At 36.1% G+C, this 17,841-nt stretch overlaps 1 long non-coding RNA gene and 2 other non-coding genes across 32 annotated transcripts in view; all 3 read left to right on the top strand.

Annotated features, from left to right (window-relative positions):
* The window catches only part of LOC147348947 (uncharacterized), a 117,293-nt gene that overhangs the window by 33,293 nt on the left and 66,159 nt on the right, over positions 1-17,841 (top strand). For all 30 annotated transcript variants that reach the window (XR_015150283.1, XR_015150279.1, XR_015150277.1 and 27 more), the window contains one exon: positions 1,503-1,588. This is a non-coding gene — a long non-coding RNA (uncharacterized LOC147348947). The remainder of the gene's footprint in view (positions 1-1,502; positions 1,589-17,841) is intronic.
* Positions 2,303-2,372, top strand: LOC147348988 (small nucleolar RNA SNORD113/SNORD114 family). The gene has a single exon (XR_015150765.1). It is a non-coding gene; the product is annotated as a small nucleolar RNA SNORD113/SNORD114 family (small nucleolar RNA).
* LOC147348987 (small nucleolar RNA SNORD113/SNORD114 family) lies at positions 8,264-8,334 on the top strand. Its single transcript, XR_015150774.1, has one exon. It is a non-coding gene; the product is annotated as a small nucleolar RNA SNORD113/SNORD114 family (small nucleolar RNA).

The following is a 17,841-nucleotide window of genomic DNA, read 5'->3' as shown; positions in this document are numbered from 1 at the left end:
CACTGTAGTTAGGAATACAGGCATTGATAGATCTTAGGGGTAGATCCTTTTATTAGTGAATCAATAATGAGTAAATAAACACATTATTTAGTGAAGACAAAGAGATAGAGTGAGATAACCACAACAATGAGAGTGCATAATGAGATATCAATTATTCTTGAAACATTTCTGTAAAGTTGAATTCCAATGAATAAAGGGATCAGGGTGTTTAACATGTTGATCAAGAGCCTATGGGCAGCTTTATGTAAGAGTCAGTGTTGTTCTGGGTTGGTGGTTGTTAATTTTATTAAGAAAGGGGAAAAATTGAAATACAATAATTGATCACAGAACTACTTAACTAAAGAGGATCAAGCATGGGCCAATATTAAGAATTGATGATATGAGAAGAGATAGTATTTAATCAGATTGTCTCAACCAATATCATTTTTTAAAAATATGTTTAGTTGTTATTCTTTGGGTGTTGAGTTTATGGGCAGATGTTAGTGTTATTTTGGACTGTTTCCTGTGGTACGTAGGTGATATTATTGTTAGCTAATGAAGGAGTGAGTGAGTGAAAGTCACTCAGTTGTGTCCAGCTCTTTGCAACCCCATGGACTATCCAGTCCATAGAATTTTCCAGGCCAGAATACTGGAGTGGGTAGCCTTTCCCTTCTTCAGGGGATCTTCCTAACCCAGGGATCTCGCCCAGGTCTCCCACACTGCAGGTGGATTCTTTACCAGCTGAGGTGCAAGGGAAGCCTAAGAATACTGGAGTGGGTAGCCTCTCCCTTCTCCAGAGGATCTTCCCAACCCAGGAATCAAACCGTGATCTCCTGCATTCCAGGCAGATTCTTTACCAACTGAGCTATCAGGGAAGCCCCAGTGAAGGAAGAGGTTATTTAAAAGAGGGCAGACATATACCAGTGCGGATATTGTATCATTAAAAATCATATATTAATCTAACTATACTTTTCTGATGTTATATAAATAAAAGGCGATTGGGCTATGCCCACTTTAGGTAAAGAACTGTAGAGACAGTTATATATATCTATACAGATATATATCTAAAACACTACAATAGTGTTTGAGAACACTTTGCATTTGTTTTGAAAAAAAATGGACAAGTTATTCCACAAGTAAACAAATAAAAAATAAATACATGAATGAAGTCATAAAGTAAGGTCGAGCATGGTGAGAGAAAATGTGAAGAAAGAATGATGTAAATTTACCACACTCAAATCAAGGAAGACCTATAAAGATGATCATGTAGGCTCTTAACTATGTGGGTAGGGTTTGATAGAATTAGGAACAGACATAGTTCTTTATTATACTAGAATATAGATGTAGCAGTTGTCATCATTTCGTACATTAATAATTTAAAAAATAAAAGAGAGCCATTCTTGGGATAATTGAATGTGATTAGAAGGAGATTTTATAACAGATTTGTTTCAGCAAGACTAAGGTCTCTTAAAATAATTTACACTGCATCTTCAGTTTTCTAAAACCCGTGTTTTACTCCACAGATTCAACATACCTAATCTGATTTACTCATCACCAGTGATGACGATCTTGTCTGTCACTTCTGTGGATAGAAAGCAACGGGACTCATGTAAGTAACCACGTTTGTGTTCTTGGTTTGAAGGTAATTCATGTGGTCCATGGAACTGTTTCAGAGGAATGAGTGGCTACTGCAAAGTCAGAGGAAGCCACATACGGACCAGTGCTGAGGATGGTCATGAACCAGGGGTTAAGAGCGATCCCTATTAGTGCAGCAGAGGTCCGTGAAAAACGAAGTTTGAGGTTTTGCATCATTTTTGCAGTTGCTTCGTATTCCATTTTACTTTTGTACCACATTGTAGGAGTATTTCTCAGTTGATGACAGTCTAGGTTGTTAAATCCTGGAGGAGGGAGCACCTAGCCAGATAGAAAGTACTGTTGATCCTCTAGTTGTGGGGTAAGATAGTAAGTTCATTGTACTACTTCTAAAATACAAAGAAATTACATGAAAGCTGAGCAAGTAGAGAGTCATAAAACACATGGGAAGGGTATGAAGCAAGGTTATTGATTATATTGAAACACTGAGATTCAATTAAAAATAGACCTCATTTGTTAACTCTGTGCGAAATAAATAGTTGTAAACAGCTCTGTGCAATATTCAAAGATCTTGCTCTTAGGTTTTTGTGATTCACAGAAAACAATTCTTTTAAAAAATCAATGAAACCATGAATGAAATGATAAATAATGAATGCATAAATAATCCATAAGCAATGTATAAGTAGATAAATAAAGAGTATTGAAGTAAATAAAAAAAGAATATTGAGCTTGGATCAGTGATGAGAGTTCTGGGGTATATGAATCAAGAGTTTTGATTAAACCCTAACTCTGAGGTCCATTAGATAAAGAGTTGGTTTTTTCCCTTTTAGGGGATAGAGTTTAGGGAAAATTGGGGATCTGTTCTTGAGTCTTAGTGGTTCCTCATTATGGTGTTTATTGATGTAAATGAATCAGTGAACGCATGAATGAATAAATAAATATGTAAGTGAATGAAGACAAAAAGGGTCACACGTGGGTATCCATGTTGGCATTCAAAGTTGGTGGGAGGATGATATAGTCATATATTTCTGTGGGTAATAAGCCTGGTGGAAATTGTTAGCATTTTTGGTATTCAAGTATACAGTGTGTAGATTCTCAGGTAATTGAGATAATATGATTTATCTTGAATGATTATTTTAAAAAGGCAAACTATGAACAAAGACAGAGTACGTGTTCTGAACTAAGGTTTATCGCTAATACTGATCTATCCTACTGATGTTCATATGAATAAAATAGGACCTAGTTTCTTCCTTCTAAGTCACATGGAGACTTATGCATGTGAAAATGGTGTTTCAGTTCTGGGTTTCAGTTGGAGAGTTTAATACTTCATATATATATACACATATATATATAATTTTATTATAGTTTATATTCACAGTATATGTTTTATTACATATTTGATATTTATACAATATATTTTATATCTTACTATAAGTGATATATTTTTTAGGAAAATAAATCGATGGTCAGATTATTCCATCACAAACTAAATATATAAATGAAAGGCTTTGTAAAGGCATAGAGTAAGATAAAGCTAGGATTATTTGTGAGAATGTGCCATAACACTAGTTTTAAAAAGCTATCCAATTCTGCACAAAATTCATGAAAATAATTAGTAGGCCATTAACTTAAGAGCAGAGAATATACAACTATGCACCTGTGATATCTAAAACCTCTGTTCTTGACTTGGGTATTGGATTCAGTGATGCTTATTACTACATAGCTTAAAATGAAAAATCAAATAAGTTGATAAATAAAAAGGATTGCAGCTTTTCTACCAATTATGAGAATGTGATATGATTCAAGTTTATGATTAATCTGGCAGTGCAAAGCTCACATCCCTTTAAAAACATCTACTGTAGACTGTGTGGAATTGGCTTTTCCTCTACTGCATGAACATACCACAGCCAACTCAAGTATTCTCTAATGGCCAGTCTCTTAGCAGTTGCCATTGTCAGTAAAAAGCACAAAGATCAATATAAATAACTGTTGAAGTTCATGTCCTCAATTTGGGAAGTTTGTTCATGGATTTTCAAGGAATTATTTTTTAAAAAAACTGGTTTCACTTATATAAATAAAATTAAAGAACACCAAATGTTGATCAAGAGGGGGATGTTATGCACTAAGGTTCATGATTAATAATTTTTAGGGCCACATAATGTCCCATTTTAGTAGGACCCCGAAGTATATTTAGACATCCAGTCCTTGAGGAAGATCAAGATCGTTTATTTGCTGAGGATGGAGAACTCAGGAAGAAAATTACATTGTTATAGTTGTAAGGGAAGATGGCGGTTCATAGTTTTTTATTCTACTACCTTTAAAATATGGACAGATTGGGTAAAGAGATAAGCAGAAGCCTATTATCAATATGGTTTTGCTTTGAAACACACCTGTTGAGGATCTGTTTGTGCAACATGGAGGTGCATTGAAAGAAGACAGTAAATGTATTAGTTCTGTGTGACAAATAATAAGTAGACTCAACTTAGTAACTATCACTCATCTTGTTCTTGGCATTTATAATTCATGGATATTGCTTGTATTATAATTTATTCATGTAAAAATGATCTTGAAGGAATGATGTGAATGAAGAAGATAAAAATGCCAAGTCTGGATCCATGATGAGTGTCTTGGACTGTCTGACTTGAGAGTTCTGATTAAACTCTGTAGCTCTGAGGTCGTTATCAGAGGAGATCTAGTTATTCCCTCTAGATAAAGGTGCTTGTGGCATAAGAAAGGAGTATTCAGGATTTTGTTCTTAGGCTCTGTGTTCCTTGGGTATGGATTTTCTTTATTATAAGTGAAGTAATGCATGAGTAGAGAAAGTCAGGAAGGAAGGAATGAAGACAGGAAAGCCATACATTGTTCATTTATGAGAATATGTTTTCAAATATTTCTGAAGCACTGAGGTCTAGGAAAATAAATATATCAAGATTTTACCTCTTTTGGCAGGGAGCAAATAGACAAGTATGTCCAAGATTGAATACTGTTATGATGGATTGATGGGTTGATGGTTGGTTGCTGATTGTTTATTTTGTTAAGAAAAGGGCGAAATGTTTGCACAAATAATTAAATATCAAATAGAAAGAAAATCATGGACCAGTGATGCGAATAAGTCCTATAACAAGAGTTATGGCTAATTTAAGATGGTTGATTGTGAGTATATGATCACATGCTAATATTACTGGAAAGTTTTTGTCCAGTGAGTTATAATTGTAATAGTGACATGTTATAATTATATATTGCTGTTAGTGAATGAATGAATAGATTCATATTTTACTGGAAAGATGCAAATCGCACACCAATGAGGCGCTCTATTATGGAATAAACATAGTGATTATCCTGTTTTCCACAGTTGACTTTCATACTTAAAAAAAAAATCCAGGCTTTTCCTGTTTTGCATAATGTGCACATAGACAGATGCACATAATAGTATTTTGTTTCTGGGTTGCTGCCCATTTTAGCATTTTCTGTTTTCTTTATAAAATGAGCAGCTGGTGAACTTATTCCACCAGTAATTAAATGAATGAATGAATGAGTGAGTGAATGAATACATAAAGACAAGTCAAGCTTGGGCCATGAAAAACAAAGATTAAAATTTATCTGATTTGCACAAGAAAGATTCATTAAGAAGAAAATCTGACTTTAAAGTTCTGACCTGTGGGTTAGATTGTGGATTCAGTGGTGTTCAGTATATAGCTTAAAATGAAAATTAAATAATTGAGTAAATAAAAAATAGTGATGTTCCTGGGTCAAAGACATGAAACAGGCTTTAGGTCTCATCTAGAACTCTGCAATTAGTATCCTCTAAACATACCTAAATTCATGATTTTTCATTATTTTTAAAGCTTCCATTTCACTTCAGAATTAATACACCGTAACTGACTTAATCGTATCTAATGAAGAAGCATTTGGGTGATATTACTTTGTTTAAGAAGCATATATACCAAGTTGGGTAACATTCCAAGTTTATGTTCTTGGTTAGGAGAATTTGTTCATTGTTCACTGAAATATTTCAAAAAATATTAGATAGCTACATAAAAGTATAAAATTAAAGAATGCTGTACAGTACCAATGACAGACTAGCTAATGAACCATAGGTGATAATGTTTAATTCAATTTTGTACAACTGATGAGTCCTCCAAAAATTTGGAAAATGCTTCACATATTTTGAGGATGTTTGCTATTCTTTTATATTTACATGACAGTTGATTTCAACATTTTCCCTTCAAAAGATCTCCATGGGAGGGAGCACGTATGTCCACATTGAGGGTCATTGGAAAAGGAGGTCTCATGTTAGTAGTTCTATAGGAAATGAGCATGTAGATAGATCTTAGTAGCATTCAAGAATCATACTTTGAAGATTTTATGTTGTATGTGTAGTGATTGTGTTATTACTGGACTAGTGAATGAATCAATACACAAAGGGGTAAATGGTTGAGGAAAATGAGTGCTGAGCTTGGACCCATCAATGAGGACTCCTAGAGTGAGGGTTAGGTCTGAATCCAAAATTGTAATTAATTCCTATCTTGAAATCGGTGGCCTTTTGAGAAAAAGGCGGAAGGTAAACTCTTTGGGAAATGAAATCAGAAATGGATAAATAAGTATATAAATGAAGATAAGGAGGGCCATGCAGAGACCAATTATGGAATTATGCAATAAAGCAAAGATTATCATTAGTGCATGTTTGAAACATGGGGTTCTGTAGATGACCAGATAAAAGCTCTGAACTCATCCACGGGGACAATCCAGAGATAACGAAGAGTCCAGGTGGCTGCTTTCATTGCTGGTTTTGCTGGTTTAATGATAAGAGAACAACAAAAAAAGTTTACATCAAGAGTTGCTTACATAGTTGTTTTATTGCGAGAAGGCCAAACATAAAGCAAAATGACTTCATCATATGATCAGAGTTAAGATTAATCTATCTCTATTCACTGAGTTTTATTTAAAAAACATCAAAAGAGGATTTAGTCAGTTACGTCAATAGGCTATGAGCATTAAGAAGGATATCCAGTGCTCTTATGCAGTACTTTGGTGTTTTTTCATTGATCTTGATATATTGTTACAAGAGAAGAAAGGAATGCATTTTATATATAGACTAGTTATTCAAAAGAAGACCAAAGAGGGGCCAGGGAGGAACATGTGTCTGGAACCAGATCTAATGTGTACTCTGGATATATCCAAATACTGTCAAGATAAAGAAGGAGAACTCTGGGTTCCTCCCCACTTTGGCTAAGAACACATACAAAATTTACATGGAGAAATTCTTTAGACAAATTTGTAAATAATCTATTTCATGCCTAGTTATATACAGAAATCAATAAATGAATCACTAGACATTATAACTCAGAAAAAATCATGTGAACTGGTGAGAATATGCTGTAAAATAAAGATCTACACTTATCCAATGCTGCACAGGTGAGGTCCATTATAAGCAATCACCAAGTTGTTAGATTTATGGATAGGGAGTATGTAGACACATACTCGGAGAAGGCAATGGCACCCCACTCCAGTACTCTTGCCTGGAAAATCCCATGGATGGAGGAGCCTGGTAGGCTGCAGTCCATGGGGTCGCTAAGAGTCGGACATGACTGAGCGACTTCCCTTTGACTTTTCACTTTCATGCATTGGAGAAGGAAATGGCAACCCACTCCAGTGTTCTTGCCTGGAGAATCCCAGGGACGGGGGAGCCTGGTGGGCTGCCGTCTATGGGGTCGCACAGAGTCGGACACGACTGAAGCGACTTAGCAGCAGCAGCAGACACATATTTATAATTGATAAAGGTTTGTAGTCTCACATTGGTATTCACTGTATTATTTAAAAATAAAAATTAAGTGAGTCAATAAAGAGTGCCATTCTTGGGCAATGATGAGATTATTAAATGACCAAAGTTTATATTAATAATCAACACTGAAAAACTAACTTCCATTAAAGAAAACTGTTTGAAAGTCTACATTTTCACCAGGTGAGCATACTACAGATGATTTAACCATTATCTAGTGCTGAAGATCTTGGCTTTTACACACTTGGTGGGTAAGGACAGAACAGTGATGTAAGTGACAGAGTTTATGTTCTTGGGTTGAGAGGTTAGTTTATGGGCGTCACTTAAATTTTTCAAAGTAATAAATGGATATATTAATAAATAAAACCAAGTAACACCAACGTGGGCCAGAATTGGGGATTATGATTGATTAATTTTTTAGGTCTCTTAAAATTCAATAAAAAAGATGCAGGTGTTTTCTTCATTTCTAGGGCTGCTTTACCTTGCGTTTTAGTTTGGCAGTGCATTTCAAGTACTGCTCAATTGGTAAAGATTTAGGCTGTTCATTTTTTGACAGAGGAGCACACTGGAAGATGGACAAAATTGTCTAGTTGTGGAGTGAGATTATGCATCCCTAAGTCGTTCATTGCGTTGTCTTTAAATGAAAAAGGCCAAGCTAATGGACTAACGGGACTCATATGATGCAAGGGTGCTGATTAATTTATATGTGCAAAAAGCAAATATATAAGAATATTGAAAAAATGTTGTCTTTTGGCACAGTGGGAAGTGGGCATATATAGATGGTTATTAGTGATAGTCAAAGATGTTGTTCTTGGGGTTTTTGATTCATGAGGATGGATTATATTATTATTAGTGAATCATTATATAAAAGAATAAACAATACATAAAAAAGGAAGAAAAAGATGTTCAATATAGACTAATGATGAGTATCTGAGATGTGTGAGTCAAGGATTTTGATGAAGCTTTGTAACTTTGAGATTCATTAGAAAAAAGAAATCTTATTTCCTTAGTGGAAAAGGGACTTACAGCAAAAGTCAGGAGTAATCAAAGATGCATTTTTTGAGCTTTATTTCTTAGTGTCTGTGAAATGTATCCTAAGTAAAGCAATGCAAGAATAAATGAAGTGTAAATGAATGATGATCAATGATTCAAGTCAGCAGTGAGCAAGGATTATTAATATATTATTTCCTGAAGTACTAATCTAACCTAAATAGATCAGGTCTTATGTAACAGTTTTCCATAGAGGAGATATGCTATTACAAGAATCCGTGTTGCTTTTGGATTGCTGTTGGGTAGTTAGTTGTTAGGTTATTTAGAAAAGGAACAAACCATTCACATTAAAAAGAATTGTTTAAATAAGTGCCTAATTGAAAAAAGGCCAAACATAGATAAGTATTGAACATGTTAGTGTATATGATCAAATCACTCTGTTTACTGTCTATTGTTTAAAATGAAACAAGAAAGGATCTAACCAGTTGTCTGTGGAGAATGAGTGTATGGAAAGATACTGGTGTTAGTCAGTGTTCTCTTTCAGGGTCCTGGCTTGAATTCGTTTTGAATGTGTTGTTAAAAGTAAATGAATGAATGAGTTCATATTTTGGTCAATGATTTAAAAGAAGGTAGTACGTGAGTCTGTGAGGAGCAGGTGTCATGAAACAGAGGTAATGATAAACCATTTTCAATGAAAAAAGGATTCTTGTCTTATCAAGTTATTCTTGGAGTATTTAGATAAGAAAAAAATAAAAGTCATTGAAAAATTAAGGTAAATATTACACCAATATTTCACAGCCTACTCTAAGCAATGCATGAATGTGGTCCTTTGAAAAAGATGAATGAGGCTGTGAACTGTGTGGTTAGGGAGTACATAGATCGATAGAATACCAGTTACATTAATTATTCTTGTGTTAGGTGCTGGATTTAACAGCATTTGCTGTATTAATTAAAAATTAAGCAGTAAACAAGTCAATATATACAAAATCTATAATAAGAATGTGATAGGATCCAAGGTTTATGATTAATCTAGTACCTCGTGACTCCAGCTTGTTTTAAAAAGTTAAATTTATCCTATTCCATTCTTTATAAAAATGTGCATCTTATATCACAGAAAGAAAGCTCTCTAGCTGATTTAATTGTTCAATAGTCTTAAGAGTTTAATTTTTACCTTTGGGTAGAGGATTGAGGAACTTCCCTGTAGCTCATATGGAAAAGAATCTGCTTGCAATGCAGGATACCTGGGTTTGATCCCCAGGTCGGGTAGATCTGCTGGAGAAGGGAATGGCAACCCACTCCAGTATTCTTGCTTGGGAATTCCCATGGGCAGAGGAGCCTGGCAGGCTACAGTTCGAGGGGTCGCAAAGAGTCGGACATGACTAAGTGACTGAGCACACACAAGTTATCAAGAGCCTTTGGTAGACGACAGTGGTCAAAATTCATGTCCTTGGGTAAGAAGATTCATTCATCCTGACATTATGTCGAAGGAAAAAGAGCTAAATACATAAAATCAAAGAAGACCACGTGTCCGACTCTCTGTGACCCTATGGACTATAGCTCCTCTGTCATGGGATTTTCCCAGCAAGAATACTGGAGTGGCTGCCATTTCCTCCTCCAGGGGCTCTTCCTGAACCAGAGATTGAACCTGTGTCTCCTGCATCATAGGTAGATTCTTTACTGCAGAGCCACTGGGGAAGACCAAAGGATGCCATGCAACGCCAAAAGTGGTAATTAACCAAGTTTTATGAGTAACCTGAGGTCCATTAGAAATGATGGAGAACTTTTATTCATCTTCAGTGTTTTTAGTATTTTATTTTATTTTATACCATGGTTAATTTAAACCTTGCATCAGTGATAAAGAGCTAGGTCATAACTCCTTGAAAGGAGAGTAGATAGGATGAGAGAATATAGTATCAATGTCCTCATTGTGAGATATGACACTTGGTGGTTGATCATTGTATTGTATCAGTTTTTTTATTGTGTTACAAATTACCCTACAACTGAGCAACTGAAAACAACAGTAAATATTTGTTATGCATCACATTTTCTATGGGGCAGGAATCTAGAGAGGATTAGTGGGCAGTTTTGGTTTAGGGTCTGTGAGGTTGCAGTCAAGATGTCAGGTAGGATTGCAGATATGTGAAAGCTTGGGCGAGAGGATCTGCCTCCATGAGTCACTCGGAAGGCTATAGAGTTCGTGCTGGTCCTTGGCAGGGAGACCACAGTTTCTTTATACAGGGACCTCTCATCAGGACTGGTTGAGTGTCCTTACAACATGACAACTGAGTTCCCCAAGAGCAATCAATACAAGAGAAAGGGAGGCAGAAAGCTCAGTGTATGTGTAATTAAGATTCAGAGGTCATACACTGCCAGCCTGTCAAGTATTCTGTTGGGTATAGAGGCCAGGCATGATTTAATATGGGAGGAGACTGCAAGGCTCCGAGTACTAGGAGCCAGGAATCCTTGGGCGCCGTCTTGGAGGCTGGCTACCATGTGTACCATCTTTAAAACATGGGAAAATTAAGGGAATGAAGGACAGGCATAGTAGATAAAGTATAAATATGGGATTGACACGAAGCAAGTAAACTGGTCATCTCTTTGTATAATGTTGTGATCTGCTGTAAAAAAGACATAACATCTTAGTTTTATGAAAAATAAGCCTATAGGTAGACCTTAGTAATATTCTAGGATGTTGTTTTTAGGGTTTTTTGAATTTTACACGTTGACTTTATTATTACTAGTGACTTAATTAGGGAATCAGTAAACAAAGGTACGCATGAATGGAAAGGTGCAAAGTTTGAACCAATGCATATCTGAGGTGTGTGTGAATAAATGATTTGGTTAAACCCTGTAACTCTGAGGTCAACGACCTAGTTAATGCCTGTAGAACAGAAGTTAATGCTCAGGATTTTGTTCTCAGGCTATTAATATTCATAGGTCTGGATGGTATTACTATAAGTGAATTAATGAATGAGTAAGTATATCTATATAGAAGACAAGGAAAGCCATATGTGGTCCAATTATGAGTGTTTAATATATTTTTGTTATTAATACATTTCTAAAGTGCTCAATTCCAATGTAAATCTATTTGGATAAATAGCATACAGAGATAAATACCTGGAAATCAATGTTCTGCATTATTTGAGAAGTGCTGACTGTTTATTGAAAATAAGAGGATATGATCTAATTGGTTATGTCTGGGAGTAATGATGGAGAAGGCAATGGTAACCCACTCCAGTACTCTTGCCTTGAAAATCCCATGGACGGAGGAGCCTGGTAGGCTGCAGTCCAGGGGGTCGCTAAGAGTCGGACACAACTGAGTGACTTCACTTTCACTTTTCAGTTTCATGCATTGGAGAAGGAAACGGCAACCCACTCCAGTGTTCTTGCCTGGAGAATCCCAGGGACGGGGGAGCCTGGTGGGCTGCCGTCTATGGGGTCGCACAGAGTGGGACACGACTGAAGCGACTTAGCAGTAGCAGTAGCAAGGTAAAACAGGGGCCACTGAGGAAGGTGTGTTACAAAACCATGCGGCTCACTTGTCCTCTTGTTCCTTATTGATATTCAGATGAAGAAAAAAAGCAGCTAGGCTCTTCCCACTTTATCTCCGATTCACGTGTATAGTTGCATCTAATCGTATTACAATTTGAGCTGTTCATGGACAGATCATACTGTGTTTTCTGTGGAAAAGTAAATTGAAGTTTAAATTATTCATGCATACAAGAGTAAATGAATAAGTAAAGAATGACTGGATAAAGAAATATATAATAGAGGGTCTAGCATACACTATTGGTAAAAATGTGCCATGTAAGAAGTGTTTAAATGAATCCCATCCTGCACAAGTGACATGTACTATTAGGAAGAATGCTCTAGATTCTTTTTTAAAAAGCATTTTATTACAATATTGTGTTAATTTCTGCTGTACATCACAGTGATTCAGTTACATATCTATCTATCTATATACATATATACACATATATATTCTTTTCCATTATAGTTTATACATTGATAGATTCTTACCATGTTGGGAGAGAGTGTACTGTGGGATTCTTTTAATCACCATTTCATATTCTTCTGTTGAGTTCTAGATAAGTCAATAAATAATATGCTAGCCATTCTGGGCCCTTTGATTAAAATGTGTCATGAATCAAAGTTTATGATTGATCTAGTATAGGCTTTCATGCATTGGAGAAGGAAATGGCAACCCACTCCAGTGTTCTTGCCTGGAGAATCCCAGGGACAGGGGAGCCTGGTGGCTGCTGTCTATGGGGTCACACAGAGTTGGACATGATTGAAGTGACTTAGCAGCAGCAGCAGCAATATAGGCTTACTAATATTCCTTGAAAAATATAAATTATAGACTCAGATTCTTTCTAAAATCCACTATTAACTCCACACAATGGATCCACCACACTTGACTTAATTATTCTCCATTGGTGCAAATCTTGGCATCATTTCTGTGGGTCAGAGTGCTAAAACAGATCTAAGTAATAGTAGAAATTCTAGATTTGGTTCATGCTTATTTCAGAAAAATAAAATAATGCCTCAGCCAGTAATAGGAATGTATTATGAACAAAAATAAATTAGATTTCTCCAATTCAACCTAAGTTAGGCTGTGAAAGAAAAGAAGATGGAGGACATTTTCATCCTCTTTAGAGTAGATAACTATTCCACTTTACTTTTGTACCATAGCTAATTTAAATTTCCTCAGGTGACTTTGGCTACTGAGTCTTCAGTGAGAGCACACAGGAAGATGGTTGGGATTGTCAGGGTTCAAGTTGTGGGGTGGTTCATGGTCATTCAGTCTACTGTATTTAACATGGGACAAATTAAACGAAAGGGAGCAGGCATGGATCAGCCATGACTACAGAATTTCCAAGAAATGAGGAAGCTAATAAATGCATGTGTGACACTGAGATTTGTATGTTGATCTTAGAAGTTTCAGAAATCTTAATTTTGAGATTTTTCTGTGTTGACTTTCTTATTGTTAGTGAATCAATGAATGATTCAGTCAATACAGGTGCAAATGAATGAAGGAGTATAATGCCAAGCCTAGGCCAATGATGAGTATCCTGGGGTATCTGAATCGAGAATTTTACTTTACTAAGCTTTATAGCTCCAAGATCTATTAGAAAAAGAAAATACCCCATTAACTCTGTGGGACATGATCATATAGCAGAAGTGAAGTGTCAGTTCTTATTCTTGGTCTGTTGAGGTTCTCGAGTATAGATTTTATTTTAAGTAAATCAGTGTGTGAATAAAATATGTAAATGAATGAAGACAAGGAAGGCGCTGAGAGGACCAATTATGAGAGTACATAATTAAATAAGGAACAAGACTAATACCATTTGGAAGTGCTGAGTTCCAATAAAATTAAATAGATCAAAGCTCTTGTACTTTTGAGTAAGAAACAGACAAGACAATTTCATGTAAGAGTCAATGTTGCATTTGATGAAGAGCAGATTTTTTCACTGCTGTTATTTTTTACATGTTGCTCCCTTTTCCGAAAGGCTTTATTTTTTTAAGAGCAGTTTTAGGTTCATGGCATAATTACGCAAAATGTACAGGGATTTCCCATAGGCGCCCTGGTTCTACATGCGTATCGCCTCTCCTATTATCAACATCCCACACCAGAAGGGTACATTTATTACAACTTGTGAAGCTTCACCGACACATCATTTTCCCCCAAAGTCCATAGTCAACTTCAGGGTTCACTCTTGGTTGTAAATTCAGTGGCTTTGGACAAATATATTGGGTTGGTGAAAAAGCTTCTGTTTCTCTGTACCATTTTATGGAAAAACCTAAAGGAACTTTTTGGCCAACCCAATATAATGACATGTATCTGCCATTGTGGTATCATACAGAATATTTCGCTGCCCTAAAAATCCTCTGTGTCGCTTCATTTTTCTCTCCCTTTAACCCCTGGCAACTTCAGCATGTAGTAATGTTGGAATTATACTGTACATAGCCATTTCATATTGTCTTTTTAAATGTAGTCATACTAAATTTGAGGCTCCTTCACGCCTGTTTGGCTTTGATAGCTCATTTCTTTTTCGTGCGAATGACCTTCCATTATTTTGATGTAAAACAGTTTGTTTATCCATTTACCCACTGAAGGATGTGTTGGCTGCTTCCAAGTTTTGCCAATTATGAATAAAGCTGGTATAAATATCCATGTGGAGGTTCCTGTATGGACATAAAATTTCAGCTCCTTGGGGTAAATACCAAGGAGTGTGATTTCTAGATAATATGGTAAGAATATGTTTAGTTTCATAATAAACTGCAAAGTATCTGCTCTAATAGGTGTGTAGTGGTACTTCATTGTTTTAATTTGCATTTCCTTCATTGAGCGACTTCACTTTCACTTTACACTTTCATGCACTGGAGAAGGAAATGGCAACCCACTCCAGTATTCTTGCACGGAGAATCCCAGGGACAGAGGAGCCTAGTGGGCTGCCGTCTATGGGGTCGCACAGAGTTGGACACGACTGAAGCGACTTAGCAGCAGCCTCAATAGCATGACATATAATGTGGACTGTCTTTTCGTATGCTTATTTTTCATCTGTTTATCATCTTTGTGAGATGTCTGTTCAGGTCTTTGATTCATTTTTTAAGCAAGTTGTTTATTTTCTTACTGTTGATTCTAAGGATTCTTTGTAAGTTTTGGAAAGAGTCATTTATTAGACATATCTTTTGCAAATAGTTTTCCCCCAGTCTATGGCTTATGTTTTGTTCTTTTGAAAGTTTCTTTGCAGAAAAGAAAATGAATTGCAGCTTATCAGTTATTCACATAATATATCTTTGGTATTGTATTTAAAAAGTCATTGTCAAACACAAGATCAGCTAGATTTTCTTATGTTTTTGTTCTCGGGGTTTTATTGTTTTTTATTTTTCATTTAGGTCTATAATCCATTTTGAGATAATTTTCAGGAAGGGTGTAATATCTGTGTCTATGTTTCTTTTTTTTTTTTTTTTAATGTTGACATCCAGTTGTTCCAGCACCACTTATTGAAAAGATTATCTTTGTTCCATTGTATTTCCTTTGATCCTTTGTCAAGGATCAGTTGTCTATATTTTTGTGGGCCTTATTTCTGGGCTCTCTTCTGTTCCATGGATCACTTTATATGTTCTTTGACCATTACCACACTGTCTTGATTACTGTAGCTTTGTAGTAAATCTTGAAGTCAGGTGATGTCAGTCCTCCAACTTTGTTCTTCAATATTGTGTTCACTGTTCTGGTTTTTTGGCCTGTTCATATAAACTGTGGGATCATGGTGTTTACAACCACAGAGCACCTGCTGGAACTTTAACTGGAACTGCCTTGAATCTATAGATCGAGTTGGAAAGAGCTGACGTTCAGATAGTATTAACTCTGCCTATCCATGAGCACGGAATACCTCTACATTTTAGTTCTCTGGTTATTTTCATCTGAGTTTTGTAGATTTCTTCATATGGTTTTTGTTCATATTTTCTTAGATTTATACGGATTTCATTTTTTGCTTGTCAATTTAATTTTAAATTCCACTTGTTCATTGCTATTATATAGGAAAGTGATTGACACTTATTTACCTTGTATCCTGCAGCCATGCTATGATTGCTTGCGAGTTCTTGTTCGTTGTTTTGTATTTTCTGCGTAGATGCCCATGTCATCTGTTAACAAAGACAGTTTTATTTCTTCTTTCACTAATAGTATACTTATTGTTTCTTCTTCTTCTCTTGCTATGTTTGCTATAACTTCTTGTACAATATTGAAAAGAAGTGTTGAGAGAGAACATCCTTGCTTTGATACTGATATTAGTGGGAAAGCTTCAAATTTCTCATTAGTTATGATATTAGCTATAGGTATTTTTTTTTGATAGGTAAAAAGTGGATTTATTCAGATTCAGAGAGAAGCACACTCCACAGACAGAGTGTGGGCCATTGCAGAGGGTGAGTAAGGCCTAGCTTTAGGTATTTTTTATAGATATTCATTGCCAAATTGAGAAAGTTCCTTTCTATTTCTAGTTCGTTGAGAGTTTTTTTCCCCTCATGAATATTGTGTTTTAGCAGATGCTTTTCCTGCTTCTATGGATATAATCATGTGTGTATTCTCCTTTTGATCACATACCCTTTTGATGTCATATGCATAATGGGATAATATCCAGTGGATCATACTGTATTTCTTTTTATACGTTATTGGATTCATTTGTTCATATTTTGTTGAGGATTTTTGCACCTATGTTCATTAGAGATACTGTTCTATAGGTTTTCTTTTTATTAATATTGCAGTAATGCTGGCTTCATAGAATGGGTTAGGAAATTTTTCTCAACTTTTATCTTCTAAAAGAAATTTTAAGAGAATTGGTATAATTGTTTTCCATTAAATATTCTGGTAGAATTCACCAGAGACCCCACCTAGGTGTGGTGCTTTCTGATTGGGAAGATTGTAGTTGTTGTTTGGTTGCTCACTCGTGTCTGACTCTTTGTGACCCCATGGACTGCAGCACACCAGGCCTCACGGTCCATCACCAACTCCCAGAGCTTGCTCAAACTCACGTCCATTGAGTTGGTGATGCATCCAACCATCTTGTCCTCTGTCGTCCCCTTCTCCTCCTGCCTTCAATCTTTCCCAGCATCAGGGTCTTTTCCAATCAGTTAGTTCTTTGCATCAGGTGGCCACAGGATTGGAGCTTCAGCTTCAGCATCAGTCCTTCCAATGAATATTCAGGGCTGATTTCCTTTAGGATTGGCTGATTTGGTCTCCTTGCTGTCCAAGGGACTCACAAGAGGCTTCTCCAACACCACAGTTTAAAAGCATCAATTCTTCGGCACTCAGCCTTCCTTATAGTCAAACTCTCGTACAGACTACTGGAAAAACCATAGCTTGGACTAGTCAGACCTTTGCTGGCAAAGTAGTGTCTCTGGTTTTTAATGTGCTGTCTAGGTTTGTCATAACTTTTCTTTCAAGGAGCAAGCATGTTTTAATTTCATGGCTGCAGTCACTGTCCGCAGTGATTTTGGAGCCCAAGAAAATAAAGTCTGTCACTGTTTTCATCATTTCCCCATCTGTTTGCCATGAAGTGGTGGGGCTGGATGCCATGATCTTAGTTTTTTGAATGTTGAGTTTCAAGCCAGCTTTCTCACTCTCCTCTTTCACCCTTATCAAGAGGCTCTTTAGTTCCTCTTCACTTTCTGCCATAAGGACGGTGTCATCTGCATATCTGAGGTTATTGACATTTTTGGGGGCAGTCTTGATTCCAGCTTTTGCTTCATCCAGCCCAGCATTTTGCATGATATACTCTGTATATAAGTTAAATAAACAGGGTGACAATATACAGTTGTGGGCACATGTTGAGGACAGATCATGTAAGAAGCATTAGGATTGACCAGATTGTATTCTCCAAATTTTATTAACAACTCAAACATAATCTAGTCAGTTATGTTTATGACTAATAACTGGATGGATAGATGCTTGTGTCATTCAGAATTTATTTTCTTTGTCTTCATAGATACTGATGTAT

Source organism: Bos grunniens, chromosome 21 (assembly GCF_055505025.1).
Source record: "Bos grunniens cultivar Pamir isolate PY7600 chromosome 21, Bosgru_T2T1.0, whole genome shotgun sequence".
NCBI lineage: Eukaryota > Metazoa > Chordata > Mammalia > Artiodactyla > Bovidae > Bos > Bos grunniens.
This window is presented reverse-complemented; position numbering and strand designations above follow the sequence as displayed.